Consider the following 16,922-nt stretch of genomic DNA (forward strand, 5'->3'; position numbering starts at 1 on the left):
TGTAATTGGTCCATACTCCCCCTGTATTATGGTTTTACCTATTCGCTGTCGTAGTGCACGTTAGAATATGTCCGTTGCTTTCTTTTTTACGAACCACTGATCGAAATGATCACAACACAAAGCCTATGGCATATCAAAATTCGGAACGACAGCAAATATCTTCCACAACTGGGTGAGTATTTCAATTGGAAGTTATCCAATTGTCTAATCTATTCAAAACTTATACTCCCTCTGTAGAAGACTTTAGCTAAATCTTCCATAGGGGTAATATATATTTTAAATGGAATAGCCCAATAGGTCAATAGTCGATTGCTTTAGCTTTAGCTTTAGCTTTAACCATTGTTATACAAATTTGACGGTCTAACTTACGCAACAATAGTTCAATTACCGTTCCAATTATCATCTACTCTAAAACGCTAAAACACTTAACTAAATATGTCACTGACCATGCTGACTGAGATATTTACATGTAATAATTTATAAAGCATCTTTCTTTAACTTGAACGTAGGCAACGCGAACACCACTTATTAACGATTTTAAAAGAATGCTTTCCCGTAAATTGGAATATTGACCTTCTATGAGCGGACAATATGCTTGTGAAATGAGAATTTCAAATAGCTTATTTTGCCTTGGGACGTTACATGTATTGCTCAATCACGTGGTACATAAACAGGAATATTATTTGTTTTTCTACACAGCGCTAAAAATACCCGCAGGAATCGGGGGAAGGAAGGAATAAGAATCGTGATCAAGTGGCATCCTGCGCAAGAGAGTAGGTGGCAGTCGACTCGGTGTCCGTATGGACCCATAGCTTATGGGAGCCAGTTTCTACACCGTGTTCTTGACTGAACTTAGTTCTGTCTAGTCATTGTACATGGCTAGTCTTTTTTCTTTTTTGGTTATGGCCTCTTTTATTTCCTTTGCGCTATTTATTCCAATATCATCGCCTCAATGTCTTGAATTTAACCTCTGGCCACTTCTCTGACTCATATCAGTTTTCTGTGCCTGTCAAATGAATTTAGCCTTGACCATCAGGTGTTTTTATTTCTTTAACGTTCGTTCGTGGGGTCCCGGCGAACAAACATACTAATCTACAATTTGTTATCTATTCGAAACACACGTAGTTGGTGTTTTACAAGATATTTCATTTTTTGGTTTTGGTATTTGTTGAAAATGTCAAGAAATTGTTGGACAATTAAATTATGTATTATCTGGTCTTTTAACACACAGGCCTTGAATTCAGGCATAGGTCTGACATCATTTATCAACATTTTTGATATATAAGAGTACCTAAGGTTGATTTACAGATTCAGTGGTGAGGTATGAACTCAAAATAAAATAAACTTCCAGCGGGTTTTTAGAATTAAAAGGCTAAGCTATGCAAAAAAATGATTGTATAATGTTATAAACGGTCAAAGGGATGTTTATAGTTTTTTTTAGCTATGGTGAAAAGTGTGGTTGTTTTACATGTTACATGTATAGGCCTATTAAACAAATACAAAATATCCGACCTAATACGATATTTCCTTTAGATGCAAACAATCTTTGTGGGGAAAATTTGTGTGCTATGCTAATTAATTTAGGTGTATATTGGTCATTTAATGTGGTTGAAAAACACTTGGATAAAATGGAAAAAATGGCTAATTGTGAGTAAAATATCACCATGACCTATTTTTATGGTTCCAAATCACGCAGCCGTATACTTTAATCAAGTGGATCCGCAAGTCACCATCTGACGGATAAAGTGGCGCGTGAATAGATACAGGTAGCCATATTAGTTTCTTTTGTCTAACAACTATGTCAAAGCCATATTGGTTCCTTTTGAGCCCTTTTGTCTGACAACGTATTTTTTAAGTTTATCGGAAGTTGGATTAACCACAGCCAACAGAGAGCAAACATAAGCATATGGTAAGCAACCTTAAATCACGTTCATGTATTCAGCCAATTCAACCTTGACAGATGGATCAAAGTACAATACCTTTCTTCTGTTTGGTTATCTGCTACCATCCGGATCTACCATCAATCTTACAGGGTGTAACCTACCGGAAATAACATAAGCAAATATACCAGGATGTCAGATAGTACCGGAGCTTTCAATATAACACAGCATATCTACCTCACTGGTGTGATTAATGTACATGTACTTACCTTTCACAATTGTCGTGTAAGTTGACGAATCATTTAAGTAATAAATCCGTTTAAGGTTGGCGTCTCTAGCCGTGTATAAATTATAGTTCAAATTATTAGTATTTACATTCGAGTAGACTAGGCTGTTTAGCTTAGTAATAAGAAAGTCTGGTATTCAGGGTTTTTTACAGTGGGAATCAAGTCGACTTAATCTGTCCCTTAAGAATTTTTTTTTACATTTTTTACTATTATTTATCGTTTACCGCAGAAACATAGAAATATATTTACCTTGCCTAACTGGGAAAGATTACATTGGGTTATAACAGTTGAGATACATACACCCCCTATGGAAGACATGACCTTAATCTGCTATACAAAGGATGTAGATTTTGAATGGAGTCACCGATTCAGGTAACCCAATTTGAAATTTTATTCTACCTGTGTGGAATTTTACGGTTATGTTTTCTATAGGGGTGTATGGATTTCAACTGGAATGTAAAATTGCAAACGGATCTGATAAGCACTTGCTTTTGATTCCTGATTATGAAATGATTCTGTTCTGTTTATCGTTATCAGCGTCTAAACATGAAGAGGATTTGTGAATTTTACCCAAAAGCATACTGTTTAGATTTTTCACGACTCACAAACAACATTATACTAAGACTTCTAATTCTTTGTAATCATCATCATTGTTAATGTGCCAAGAGACTTAGTTTACTACTGTTGTCATCCTGCGCATAATATTATTTAATATCAAAGTCATGAATTTCTTTACACTGTTCTTTTAGTAATTTTAGTAATAGTGGATTTTATTCTCAGTTGTACTTATTTTTTCATAATTCCTACCTCCCTCCCCCCCGACTGGTCCTAAGTAGGTTAGCATTGTACCGGTATATTTAACGGTCAAGCAGGCTCTGTTGAATAAATGATAATGTCTTTACCGGTTGTCTGCATTGATTTAGGTAAGGAAAAAGTCTGGTATTCAACTTTTTTTAAAGTGGGGAATCAAGTCGACTCAATCTGTCCCTAAAGACAGACTTTATTGCTGTTTTTTTATCGTCAGTCATCAGCAGAAACGTGGAAATCTGAAACTTTCCTTGTTGGGGACGTTTACGATTTAGACTGATTTGGATATGCACTCGCTTTTGGTTTTGATATTGAATGATTCTGTTCTTGTTTATTTTTTATTTATTACATCATATTTACCCAGGGTAACCCGATCAGCAAAAATACGTCAATACATGAAGAGACTTTGTTAATTTTACCCAAAAGCATAGTGATTAGATTTGTCATTACTCACAAACAACAGATGCTAAGTCACTAACTTCATAGTAATTATCATCGTTGTGAATATACCAATCCTGTGCAAGAATGTCAAGAATTTCGGTATAATTTTTGTTTTTACACTAATTTTTCATAATTCCTACCTCATTCTTGTCTTTGTCCTATGTATATTAACAATAGAGGGCGTTAGCTGAACGAGTGTAAACGCGGTACCTAAACGCGCGATGTCACGTGATGTCAATATAACCAATCGCTATTTGTTTATGACACCAAATTGACATCCCGCGTTCACATACCGCGTTCATGTTCAATTACCTAGAGCTGTATACCGTACCGTTGCTTAATTTGCCTACATACATGATGAACATTGCTTAATCGCTTCCGACACATCTTTGAGGTCATCATGGAAGACAAAACTGGTCAGGTGTAAAGCTGAATTTATACCCCATCGCTGAGCGACGAGCGATTGGTAATTGGCCAGTAAGTTAGCTCTCTTTTCTCATTGGCTAAAAACTCATCGCGCGCTATCGCTCAGCGATGTAGTAAAGATTCAGCTTAAAGGTAAAACAGATCATTGCTTTCAGTTTCGGTCTAAAATTAATTTTCTGGTCAATCATTTATACATAGAGTAACAAATATATTTTCAAAAAGGCTAGTAGTAATATATTAAACAGTGGATAGTAGACAATGTTGCACCCAGTCATACACTTTGATAACAGGTCTATGAATAAGCTTAGGTCTGGGAATGTAATCAACACGTTTTTGCTCCAATAAAAATCCAATGTGTTAAGAGAAGGGATTACTAAACGAAAACTGACTTTGATGAATTGCATTAGACTGGATTCGGCAACCGTTAGTTATTATAAGCTTAGCTATTATTCAGTGTTTTCTATTTTTTCAATGAGGAGATGTTGACAGCATTCACAGCAGTCCACTTTTTTTGTAAAAATCAAAGAAATGAGATATAATCATACCAATAACGTATTTTTGTTGGTACTACGATCTATCCATTGTAGATATAAACACGAATTCTACTCAGACATGTGCCTCATCAAAAATATTACTCTTTACACAGTATTCGTAAGTTGTATATAGTCGGAACTTATTCTTGTACTTCCATACAAAGTACAACACTCTGACATTAGTAATTAGCTGTGTTAGCAAGAAATATCTTTACAGAGAAATTATTTGAATTATGTCAAATAAGCGGTTTTAATTTACACGTCGACTCTCCATCTTTGTTGTTCAAATAGTTTCCTCTGCCGCAGTGGTTTTATATCGTTTTGTCCGCAGTACATGACTTGCAATAGTTACCCGGGGACATAACAGATTTCAAAAGACGTTTTCACTATGAAGAGCAAGGGAAGAGGGTTATATGAAGAGAAACTCAACAGATGTAACAGATCGAGTATAATTAAATTACAGTTATGTATAAGCAAACATGCGATGGGCGGTATGTCTGATCACTGATTGCTGATTGAGCAGTAACTGATAACTGATTGGTCGATAACTGATTATTGATCAGGTAACTGATTGCTAATTGAACAGTATCTGATAACTAATTGGTCAGTAACTGATTGCTGATTGGTCAGTAACTGATTGCTGATTGGTTACCACTAAGTACCAACAGTTTCCCCTACACCCTAACTAAAGTTTGATCTGAATTAACAGTATTGCATTTGTGAGCTTAAAATTCAACAGATGAATGCATATATATATTGATAAACCAATTGGCACTGACTTTCAAACAATATCATTTGTTTAAATTTGTTTATCGCGTGTATGATGTGGGTATAAAATTAAATATATTCATTGCTCAAACAATATAATAACATTTTGTAGAACAGATAGGAACAAGTAACGCTAAGAATTATATTTATTATAAGTCAGCAGATGATGAGATGTGGAGGTAATTTCTCAGGTATGGATTAGGACGGCGATTTAGATTAAGATGGGAGGTGGAGTAGAAGCATTCTTTCTGAGGAATGCAACATACGAAACTGCTACACATATACCGCTTTTTGTACGGTCTTTTGCGTAAACGTGAAGACACACAACGTTATGTCGCGTAAACGCGAGGGCACACAACGCGTGTGTGATTTCTTAGGTACATGAACTTTGCCTGTTGATTAATTAATCTGTATCTCTTGAGTCGATGGGTAGAGGTGATAAATTTAAAATCATGTGTTTCTGACATCATTAAGTTATGAAACCGTGAAGGATTGGCACCATGACTATATTAATTGTGATATTGCTACGGTAGGACTCATCATAATGATACCAATGACCGCAATGTTGAATAATGTTTTCAATTTTACCAGATGGTGTATAGACACTCTCCATAATGACGATGTCAACTTTATTCGATCCATTATCCTAAACTATTATATAGATATTTTCCTGTATTACTTGGCATTAACTGATTTATATATCATATCAGATCGCCATACGGTTCAGATATAATTTGCTAATTTTAGCCCCAGAAGTGCTAATTTTCGCCCGCTACGCGCGCATGCGCATTTATTCTACTTTTACACCATATTTCATCAGTTTAGCTTCAAAATAGCACAATTTTCGCGCAATTGTACCATAAACTTATTATGTTGCCAAAAAGTGCTGGATTGACTATACTTGAAGAATTTTTTCCAACTACATCACCCCCCCATGTCAAAAAGAAATCTACGCCACTGCCCCTGTGGAAGATTTTGGAACTATCTTCCACACGGGGGAGTATGTTTTTTAAATGTAATTGGTCCATACTCCCCCTGTATTATGGTTTTACCTATTCGTTGTCGTAGTGCACGTTAGAATATGACCGTTGCTAGGTCAACTAGATCACGGTTATCTTTTTTACGAACCACTGATCGAAATGATCACAACACAAAGCCTATGGCATATCAAAATTCGGAACGACAGCAAATATCTTCCACAACTGGGTGAGTATTTTAATTGGAAGTTATCCAATTGTCTAGTCTATTCAAAACTAATACTCCCTCTGTAGAAGACTTTAGCTAAATCTTCCATAGGGGTAATATATATTTTAAATGGAATAGCACAATAGGTCAATAGTCGATTGCTTTAGCTTTAGCTTTAGCTTTAACCATTGTTATACAAATTTGACGGTCTAATTTACGCAACAATAGTCCAATTACCGTTCCAATTATCATCTACTCTAAAACACTAAAACTCTTAACTAAATATGTCACTGACCATGCTGACTGAGATATTTACATGCAATAATTTATAAAGCATCTTACTTTAACTTGAACGTAGGCAACGTGAACACCACTTATTAACGATTTTAAAAGAATGCTTTCCCGTAAATTGGAATATTGACCTTCTATGAGCGGACAATATGCTTGTGAAATGAGAATTTCAAATAGCTTATTTTGCCTTGGGACGTTACATGCAATGCTCAATCACGTGGTACATAAACAGGAATATTATTTGTTTTTCTACACAGCGCTAAAAATACCCGCAGGAATCGGGGGAAGGAAGGAATAAGAATCGTGATCAAGTGGCATCCTGCGCAAGAGAGTAGGTGGCAGTCGACTCGGTGTACTTATGGAACCATAGCTAATGGGGGCCAGTTTCTATATCGTGTTCTTGACTGAACTTAGTTCTGTCTAGTCATTGTACATGGCTAGTCTTTTTTTCTTTTTTGGTTATGGCCTCTTATATTTCCTTTGCGCTATTTATTCCAATATCATCGCCTCAATGTCTTGAATTCAACCTCTGGCCACTTCTCTGACTCATATCAGTTTTCTGTGCCTGTCAAATGAATTTCGCCTTGACCATCAGGTGTTTTTATTTCTTTAACGTTCGTTCTTATGGTCCCGGTGAACAAACATACTAATCTACAATTTGTTATCCATTCGAAATACATGTTGCTGTTCTACCAACTATTTGAAATTCATTCATGAAGATAAAACACAGAACCCTTTTATTCAGGCACAGGTCTGACATCATTTATCACAATCCTTGATCTATAAGAGAACCTAAGGTTAATTTACAGATTCAGTGGTGAGGTATGATAAGGTATGATGAGGTATTACACAAATAAAATAAACATCCAGCGGGTTTTCAGAATTGAAAGGCTAAGCTATGCAAAAGTGATGGTATAATGTTGTAAACTGTCAAAAGGATATAATGATGTCAAAAGGATGTTTGCAGTCTTTTAGTTATGGTGAAAAATTTGGGTTTTTTTACATGTTACACATATTTATCAACCTAAACAAATACAAAATATCCGACTTGATACGAGTATTTCTTTTAGACACGAACAACCTTTGAGGGAAAATTTGCGGGTTATGCCAATTAACTTGGACAAAATGGGAAAAATTGGCTAATTATGATTTTAAAAAAAATCTCCATGACCTATTTTTATGGTTCCTAATCACACAGCCGTATATTTTCATCAAGTGGATCCGCAAGTCTCCATCTGACGGATAAAATAAGGCGTGAATAGATACAGGTAGCCATAATTTTTGTCTAAGAACAATGTCAAAGCCATATTGGTTCCTTTTGAGCCCTTTTGTCTGACAGCGCATTTAAATGTTTGAAGTTGGATTAACCACAGCCAGCAGAGATACTACATAAGCGTATGGTAAGCAACCTTAAATCACGTTCATGTATTCAGCCAATTCAACCTTGACAGATGAATCAAAGTACAATAGAGGGTATGCAATACTACGTCACTCATGACAGAGTCATCCTCATTTAATTAAAGTTCTGTCCTCCGTAAGGTACCACAGGGCAATTCGCATGATAATACAATAAAACAGAGAATATGTATGAATGGTTGTGGAATCGATCTAGAGACCTGTCCCTCTGTCATCTTAAGCTATCTTAGAACTGTCCTCCAACATGTCTGCCATTTCAATTGTTATACCGTTCCGGTTGGTTTATTGCATAGGGTCTATACCTTTCTTCTGTTTGGTTATCTGCTACCATCCGGGGCTACCATCAATCTTACAGGGCGTAACCTAGAGGATATAGCACAAACAAATAAACGAGTATGTCAGATAGTACCGGAGTTTTCAATATAGCATAGCATGTCTACATTACCGGTGTGATTAATGTACATGTACTTACCTTTAACAATTGTCGTGTAAATTGAGGAATCATTAGAAAGTAATAAATCCATTTAAGGTTGACGTCTCTAGCAGTGTAGCCTAATTATATTTCAAATTGTTAGTATTTACATTCGAGTAGTCTAGCTTGTTTAGCTTAGTAAGAAGAAAGTCTGGTATTCAAGGGTTTTTTACTGTGGGAATCAAGTCAACTCAAATTATCCCTTACGAAAGACTTTTTTTACTACTTTTTATCGTTTATCCGCAGAAACATAGAAATATATTAACGTTGCCTAACTGGGAAAGATTACATTGGGTTATAACAGTTGAGATGCATACACCCGGCCCCCTATGGAAGACATGACCTTAATCTCAAAGGATGTAGATTTTTAATGGAGTCACCGATTCAGGTAACCCAATTTGAAATTTTATTCTACCTGTGTGGAATATTACGGTTATGGTTTCTATAGGGGGTGTATGGATTTCAACTGGAATGGCAAATTGCCAACGGACCTAAGAAGCACTTGCTTTTGATTCCTGATTATGGAATGATTCTGTTCTGTTTATCGTTATCAGCGTCTAAACATGAAGAGGATTTGTGAATTTTACCCAAAAGCATACTGTTTAGATTCTTCACGACTCACAAACAACATTATACTAAGACTTCTAACTTCTTTGTAATCATCATCATTGTTAATGTGCCAAGAGACTTAGTTCACTACTGTTATCATCCTGCGCATAAAATTATTTAATATCAAAGTCATGAATTTCTTTACACTGTATTTTTAGTAATAGTGGATTTTATTCTCAGTTGTTTCATAATTCCTACCTCTCCCCCGACGGGTCCTAAGTAGGTTAGCACTGTACCGGTATACTTAACGGTTAAGCAGGCTCTGTTGAATAAATGATAATGTCTTTACCGGTTGTCTGCATTGATTTAGGTAAGGAAAAAGTCTGGTATTCAACTTTTTTTTAAAGTGGGGAATCAAGTCGACTCAATCTGTCCCTAAAGACAGACTTTATTGCTGCTTTTTTTTATCGTTAGTCATCCACAGAAGCGTGGAAATCTGAAACTTTCCTTGTTGGGGACGTTTACGATTTAGACTGATTTGGATATGCACTTGCTTTTGGTTTTGATATTGAATGATTCTGTTCTTGTTTATGCGTCAATACATGAAGAGACTTTGTTAATTTTACCCAAAAGCATTAGATTTGTCATTACTCACAAACAACAGATGCTAAGTCTCTAACTTCATAGTAATTATCATCGTTGTGAATATACCAATCCTGTTCAAGAATGTCAAGAATGTCGGTACAATTTTTGTTTTGACACTAATTTTTCATCATTCCTACCTCATTCTTGTCTTTGTCCTATGTATATTAACAATAGAGGGCGCTAGGTGAACGAGCGTGAACGCGGTACCTAAACGCGCGATGTCACGTGATGTCAATATAACCAATCGCTATTGTTTTATGACACCAAATTGACATCCCGCGGTCACATATCGCGTTCATTTTCAATTTATACCTAGAGCTGTATACTGTACCGTACATACATGATGAACATTGCTTAATCGCTTCCGACACATCTTTAAGGTCATCATGGAAGACAAAACTGGTCAGGTGTAAAGCTGAATTTATACCCCATCGCTGAGCGACGAGCGATTGGTAATTGGCCAGTATTAAAGTCAGCTCTCTTTTCCCATTGGCTAAAAACTCATCGCGCGCTATCGCTCAGCGATGTGGTAAAGATTCAGCTTAAAGGTAAAACAGATGCACTTAATACATCATTGCTTTCAGTTTCGGTCTAAAATTAATTTTCTGGTGAATCAATTATACATACAGCAACACAACAAAAATATTTTCAAAAAGGCTATTAGTAATATATTAAACAGTGGATAGTAGACAATGTTGCACCCAGTAATACATTTTGTGAGCGAGTCTATGAATAAACTTAGGTCTGGGAATGCAATCAACACGTTTTTGCTCCAATAAAATTCCAATGTGTGAAGAGAAGGGATTACTAAACGAAAACTGACTTTGATGAATTGCATTAGACTGGATTCGGCAACCGTTAGTTATTATACGCTTTGCTATTATTTAGTATTTTCTATTTTTTTCAATGAGGAGATGTTAACAGCATTCATAGAAGTCCACTATTTTTGTAAAAATCAAAGAAATGAGATATAATCATACCAATAACGTACCCAGTGTACATTGTTGGTACTACGATCTATCCATTGTAGATATAAACACGAATTCTACTCAGACATGTGCCACATAATTAATATTATTCTCTACATAGTATTCGTAAGTTGTATATAATCGGAACTTATTCTTACACTTTCATAAAAAGTACAACACTTTGACATTAGTAATTAGTTGTGTTGGCAAGAAATATCTTTAGAGAGAAATGATTTTAATCATGTCAAATATGTGGTCTTTAATTTACACGTCAACTAGCCATTCTTGTCGTTCAAATAGTTTCCTCTGCCGCAGTGGTTTTATATCGTTTTGTCCGCAGTACATGACTTGCAGTTGTTACCCGGGGACATATTTCAAAAGACGTTTTCACTATGAAGAGCAAGAGAAGACGGTTATATGAAGACAAACTCAACAGATGTAACAGATCGAGTATAATTAAATTACAGTTTTGTATAAGCAAACATGCGATGGGCGGTATGTCTGATCACTGATTGCTGGTTGGGCAGTAACTGATAACTGATTGGTCGGTAACTGATTACTGATCAGGTCATTGATTGCTAATTGGGTAGTAACTGATTACTGATTGGTCAGTAACTGATTGCTGATTGGGCAATAACTATAAAACAATTGGCAGTGACTTTCAAACAATATCATTTGAGTCTGTTTATCGCGTCTATGGCATGTATGGTGTGGGTATAAAATTAAATATACTCATTGTTCAAACAATGTAATAACGTTTTGCTAAACAGGGGACCGGATAGGAACAAGTAACGATCAGAATTGTACTTATTATTAGTCAGTTTGGTCATCGGATGGGACACGATATCGTTCTTTGATGCCACCGATACTGTAATTACCCAAGAGTAATATGATGAGGTTCCCGTTTTACTGATAAGTAAAAGTTTCAGATATCATAAGCTTCTACCACTAATTAAAATTATATCTGACCATAGATTGTAGAAATTTCTGACCAAGCTGCATTTAATCGAAAATAGAATTCTTCATTTTACCGAGCACAGATGATGAGATTTGGAGGTAATTTTTTACGTATAGATTAGGACGGCGATTTAGATTAAGATGGGAGGTGGAGTAGAAGCCTTCTTTCTGAGGAGTGCAACATACGAAACTGCTACACATATACCGCTTTTTGTACTGTCCTTTGCGTAAACGCGAAGACACACAACGTTCTGTCGGGTAAACGCGAGGGCACACAACGCGTGTGTTGAGGTACGTGAACTTTGCCTGTTGATTAATTGTCTGTATCTCTTTAGTCGATGGGTAGAGGTGATAAATTTAAAATCATGTGTTTCTGACATCATTAAGTTATGAAACCGTGAAGGATTGGCACCATGACTATATTAATTGTGATATTGCTACGGTAGGAGTCATCATAATGATACCAATGACCGCAATGTTGAATAATGTTTTCAATTTTACCAGATGGTGTATAGACACTCTCCATAATGACGATGTCAACTTTATTCAATCCATTATCCTAAATATATAGATATGCTTGCAGCTATTTTCCTGTAATTACTTGGCATTAACTGATATATCATATATCATATCAGAGCGCCATACGGTTCAGATATAGCCTAATTATCAATGTAGCTCATTATGAGATACATTTCAGTTGCATACAACTTTTTCTCTGCAAATGCCGTGTTAAATAAACCAAGTAACTCCGTTGTGGTACTTGTATTTGTCTCATTGTAGCTGTGTGAAGCATATCTTTGTGTTTCACTTAATTTACCAGTCATTTTTCATTTAAATCGTGACAATCGCGACACATGACGGTAATAACATGATTTCTACACCCTCCATGCGTGTCACGTAAATGCTACAAATACTCATCGTGAATGTAGTTGGACGAGGATGATACAGGAATAAGAGCTGATCATTATTTTGTATATTGCTGAATCCATTGAACCCCCCCCCCCCTCCAACAACAAAACAACGAAATTGTTTGCATTTTTCCTCCTTTGCACTAAATTTGGACGTTACGGCTTGCATGCATTTTCCATGATTTCAACTTATTTTCTATTCCATATGATTTACCTCATTATGTTTTGTGCAATGATTTTGAGTAAATCAGTTCACCATGTTCTATACAAGTGGTTGAGTTTTACAGTGTATTATATTGATCATCAGTTTATACCACTTAACACTTCAAATCTGTCTTCTTTTGAGAGTGCCATAATTTATGAGATTTTGATTAACTTGTTTGTTGTGTACTTTGCCTAGTAGCATGTATTCATTATTCGATGTGATAACGCATTATTTTGTTGATCGTGGTTTTCGTAAACATAGTCCTATTATCGGCACTCGATAATATACTCGTATCTGCATCAGCCATCTATATACATCGATAATTTCAAGATATATTTGTCAATTCGTTTTATATATTGCTATTTAGTTGTTTTCATCGATGGTTATGATCAACCAGTTAAACGATTTTGCTTCATTTACATTTTCATAAAATGTTGGTATATTTAGTTTAAAATCATCTGAATTACTGTCTCAGGTGCAAGACAAATTTTTACTGTGTTGATTTGCTCAGTTCCTTAAAATTGATTGCTTAGACATGTTTTTAAAAAATTTCATTTTGGTCGAGAGGCCAGGTGCTGCAAAAAAAAAAAAAAATTTTGCAGGTATATTGTTTGTTTGTGTAAATTTGTCTTATTATTTATCTTATTAGTTAGCTTAAATTACTTTCAAATGCTGAATGCACACATCTGTATTATTTGTTCCAAATATGTTAATGAAATTGATAACAACCATAATTACTGCATTGTATGTCATGGTTATGCTCACAATGATTGCATCCTTGTAAACAGGAATGAAATATCTTCAAATCTTTGGAGTTGTTCTGAATGTACCACAAGAATAGTTAATTTTCCTTTTAATCATTATAGTGATGATGATGATTTCACTGATGCTATTGAAGGATCAGATGCAGACTTTCATGTTAATGCTGATAATATTCATTGTTATGATCACTTGTGTTTTAATCCTCTAAGAGATGATGATGATCTCAATTCAAATGAAAGCGAGCAAAACACAAACTGTAACAGCACTTATTTCACCTATGATAGCTTTAACAGTCATGTTAACAACTCGAGCTCAATCAGTGAAGGTACATCTTGTCTTTCAATTTTCATCTTAATATAGACAGTATGAACAAGCATTTTGATGAACTGAAGTTATTGTTGCAATCCATCAACCAACAGTTCTCGATCATTGCCGTCACCGAAACTTACTTTAAATGTACACCACCTGATTATTTTCAGCTACCAGGTTACCAATTTGTGTATAAAAACAGAGTAGATAGACCCAAAGGTGGTGTTGGCATTTTTTTTTATTATGACATAAATTTCAAAATTAGATCTGACTTAACTGAAATAACATCTCAAACATTTGAATCAGTGTTTGTTGAAATTGAAAGAGAAAATTGCAAGAATATTATTGTAGGAGCTATCTACAGACCTCCGGGAAATGATAACCCCATTGCCCATTTCAACTCTGAGTTTGATTATACTTTGAATAAAATTTCGAATGAGAATAAAATCAGCTACTTACTCGGTGATTATAACATAGACCTGCTGAAGGAAGAGATTCATAGACCAATAGGCGATTTTCTGAACATGGTATATTCTTATACATTTCATCCAATAATTAATAAGCCAACCAGAATCACCAAAACTTCTGCTACTATTATTGACAACATAATTACGAATAACAACACTCAGTATCATTCTGGTATATTTGTAGCAGATATCAGTGATCATCTTCCAATCTTTGCCAGGACTAATATTGATTTAAATAGTAAAAAAAAAAAATCTATGCAAAGAAAATAAAAGTAACTATAAAAGGCAATTTACAGATGATAACATAAACTTACTAAACAACAGACTTTCTTTAGTCAACTGGGATGAATTCTTAAATTGTCAATCACCAAATGATGCTAACGCAATGTATATTAAATTCATGGATAAATTTAGTATTTTATATGATGAGTGTATTCCCACCAAGAAAATAAAAAATAGGAGGAAAAATGAGCCGATTTCGCCATGGATAACTAAAGGTATTCTGAATTCAATTAATCATAAAATAAATTATACAAATCGTTTCTGAAACACCGAACGGCTGATAAACAAGATCGATATAAACTTTATAGAAACAAATTAAATTCAGTGCTAAGGAAAGCTAAGAAAAATTATTTCACTCATAAATTAGAAAATTACAAGCATGATATGAGAAATACTTGGAAAACTTTAAAAATATTTTGAATAAGAATAAAGTTTTAAAACAGTCTAATAAATTTCGGGACAAAAATAAAGTTTACACTAATTCAAAGGATATTGCTAATGGCTTTAACGAGTTCTTTGTAAACATTGGTCCAAATCTAGGTCAATCAATTGACAGTATTCCTGGCATTGACTATTCACATTTTCTTTCAAAGAGTAAGATTGCGAACAACAACAGCGTCCTATTTACACCCATCACTGAACATGAAATTCTCAAAATAATCACTAAACTTGATTCAAATAAAAGTCCAGGCCAGGATGGTCTTGGTTCATTCATCATCAAAAGGTAGCTCCTGGAATAGTGCATCCACTTGTAACCATTTTCAATGTATCCATTTCCACTGGCAGAGTACCAGACAGTCTTAAAATAGCAAAGGTCATTCCCTGTATAAGAAGGATGAATGTGATTTGTTTTCAAACTATCGTCCTGTTTCTGTTTTACCCATTCTATCAAAGATTCTTGAACGTCTTGTATTCAACAGATCTGTATCATACTTAGATACACATAGCATTTTGTATAAGCGCCAATATGGTTTTAGAAAGAACCACAGTACATATATGGCAGTGATAGATTTGGTGAATAAAATTACGGACGCAGTAAATGAAAACAAATTTACTGCTGGTATCTTCCTGGATTTATCGAAAGCGTTCAATACAATTGATCACTCAATACTTCTTAGTAAACTATACCATTATGGCTTTAGAGGTGTATGTTATGACTGGTTTAAAGACTATCTGTGTAACAGAAAACAGTTTGTAACTTACAATGGTGTTTCATCAGAGAGCAGAAATATCACTTGTGGCGTGCCTCAGGGGTCAATATTGGGGCCACTGCTCTTTATTCTGTATGTGAATGATATCCATCTCGTTACAAATTCTCTCGATGTTATATCCTTTGCAGATGATACCAACTTGTTTTTCTCACACAGCCAACTTGAGGAGGTAGAAACAGTAATGAATAAAGAGCTTACTCATATAGACAGATGGTTTAAAGTAAACAAACTATCTGTAAACGCCAAAAAACCAACTACATGTTACTTGGCAGTGGTAAAAATACATGCTCTGACTATACTCTACATCTTTGTCTTGACTCAAATGATAGTGAAGTCACCCCTCTTGAAAGAGTCACCAGCACAAAGTTTCTAGGCCTTCAAATTGATCAAAATCTTACTTGGAAGGAGCATATTGTAAATGTCATTAAAACTTGTTCTCGAAATGTCGGCGTTATTAACAGAGTTAAACATTTTCTACCCAGTGAAGCTTTGTATACATTATATTGTTCGTTAGTCTTGCCGTACATGAATTATAGTATTTTAGCATGGGGATGTGCCTGCTCTTCATATATTCATAATCTGTTTAAAATTCAAAAAAGAGCATTGCGTATTATTAGTAACAGTAATTACAGATCTAGAACTAATCCTCTGTTACTTAAATATAATACTTTAAGCATCAAAGATATGTACGCTCTAGAGCTTGGGACATTCATGTATAAACATACAAATTGCTTATTACCCAATGTTTTTGACGACCTTTTGACAAAGCACTCTGAAATTCACGCTATAAACACTAGATATAGAAACAATCTCATCTTACCTCGAGTCAAGAAAGTCTTTTGTGAGAAATCTATTAAATATGCAGGTATAAAGCTTTGGAATGCTATTGATTCTGATATCAAGTGCTCGTCATCAGTGAAGCAATTCCGGAAAAAGTATAAACAACATCTTATGCAAAGCTATTCTTAGTCTTTCAATCATGTGTACCTCACCAATATTTTGTTCACTAATTTCATTAATTTACTTCAATAATTAGTTTTTGATATGTGCATTTTGTTTTTCTTTGTTTTTCCTTAAATGTTAACATAGGATATGTCATTGATGGACATGACAGCTGGTTGGTTGGACTCGGCATTTTGTTGTCTACCAACCT

The sequence above is a fragment of the Amphiura filiformis genome, chromosome 16 (assembly GCF_039555335.1).
Source record: "Amphiura filiformis chromosome 16, Afil_fr2py, whole genome shotgun sequence".
Classification (NCBI taxonomy): Eukaryota; Metazoa; Echinodermata; class Ophiuroidea; order Amphilepidida; family Amphiuridae; genus Amphiura; species Amphiura filiformis.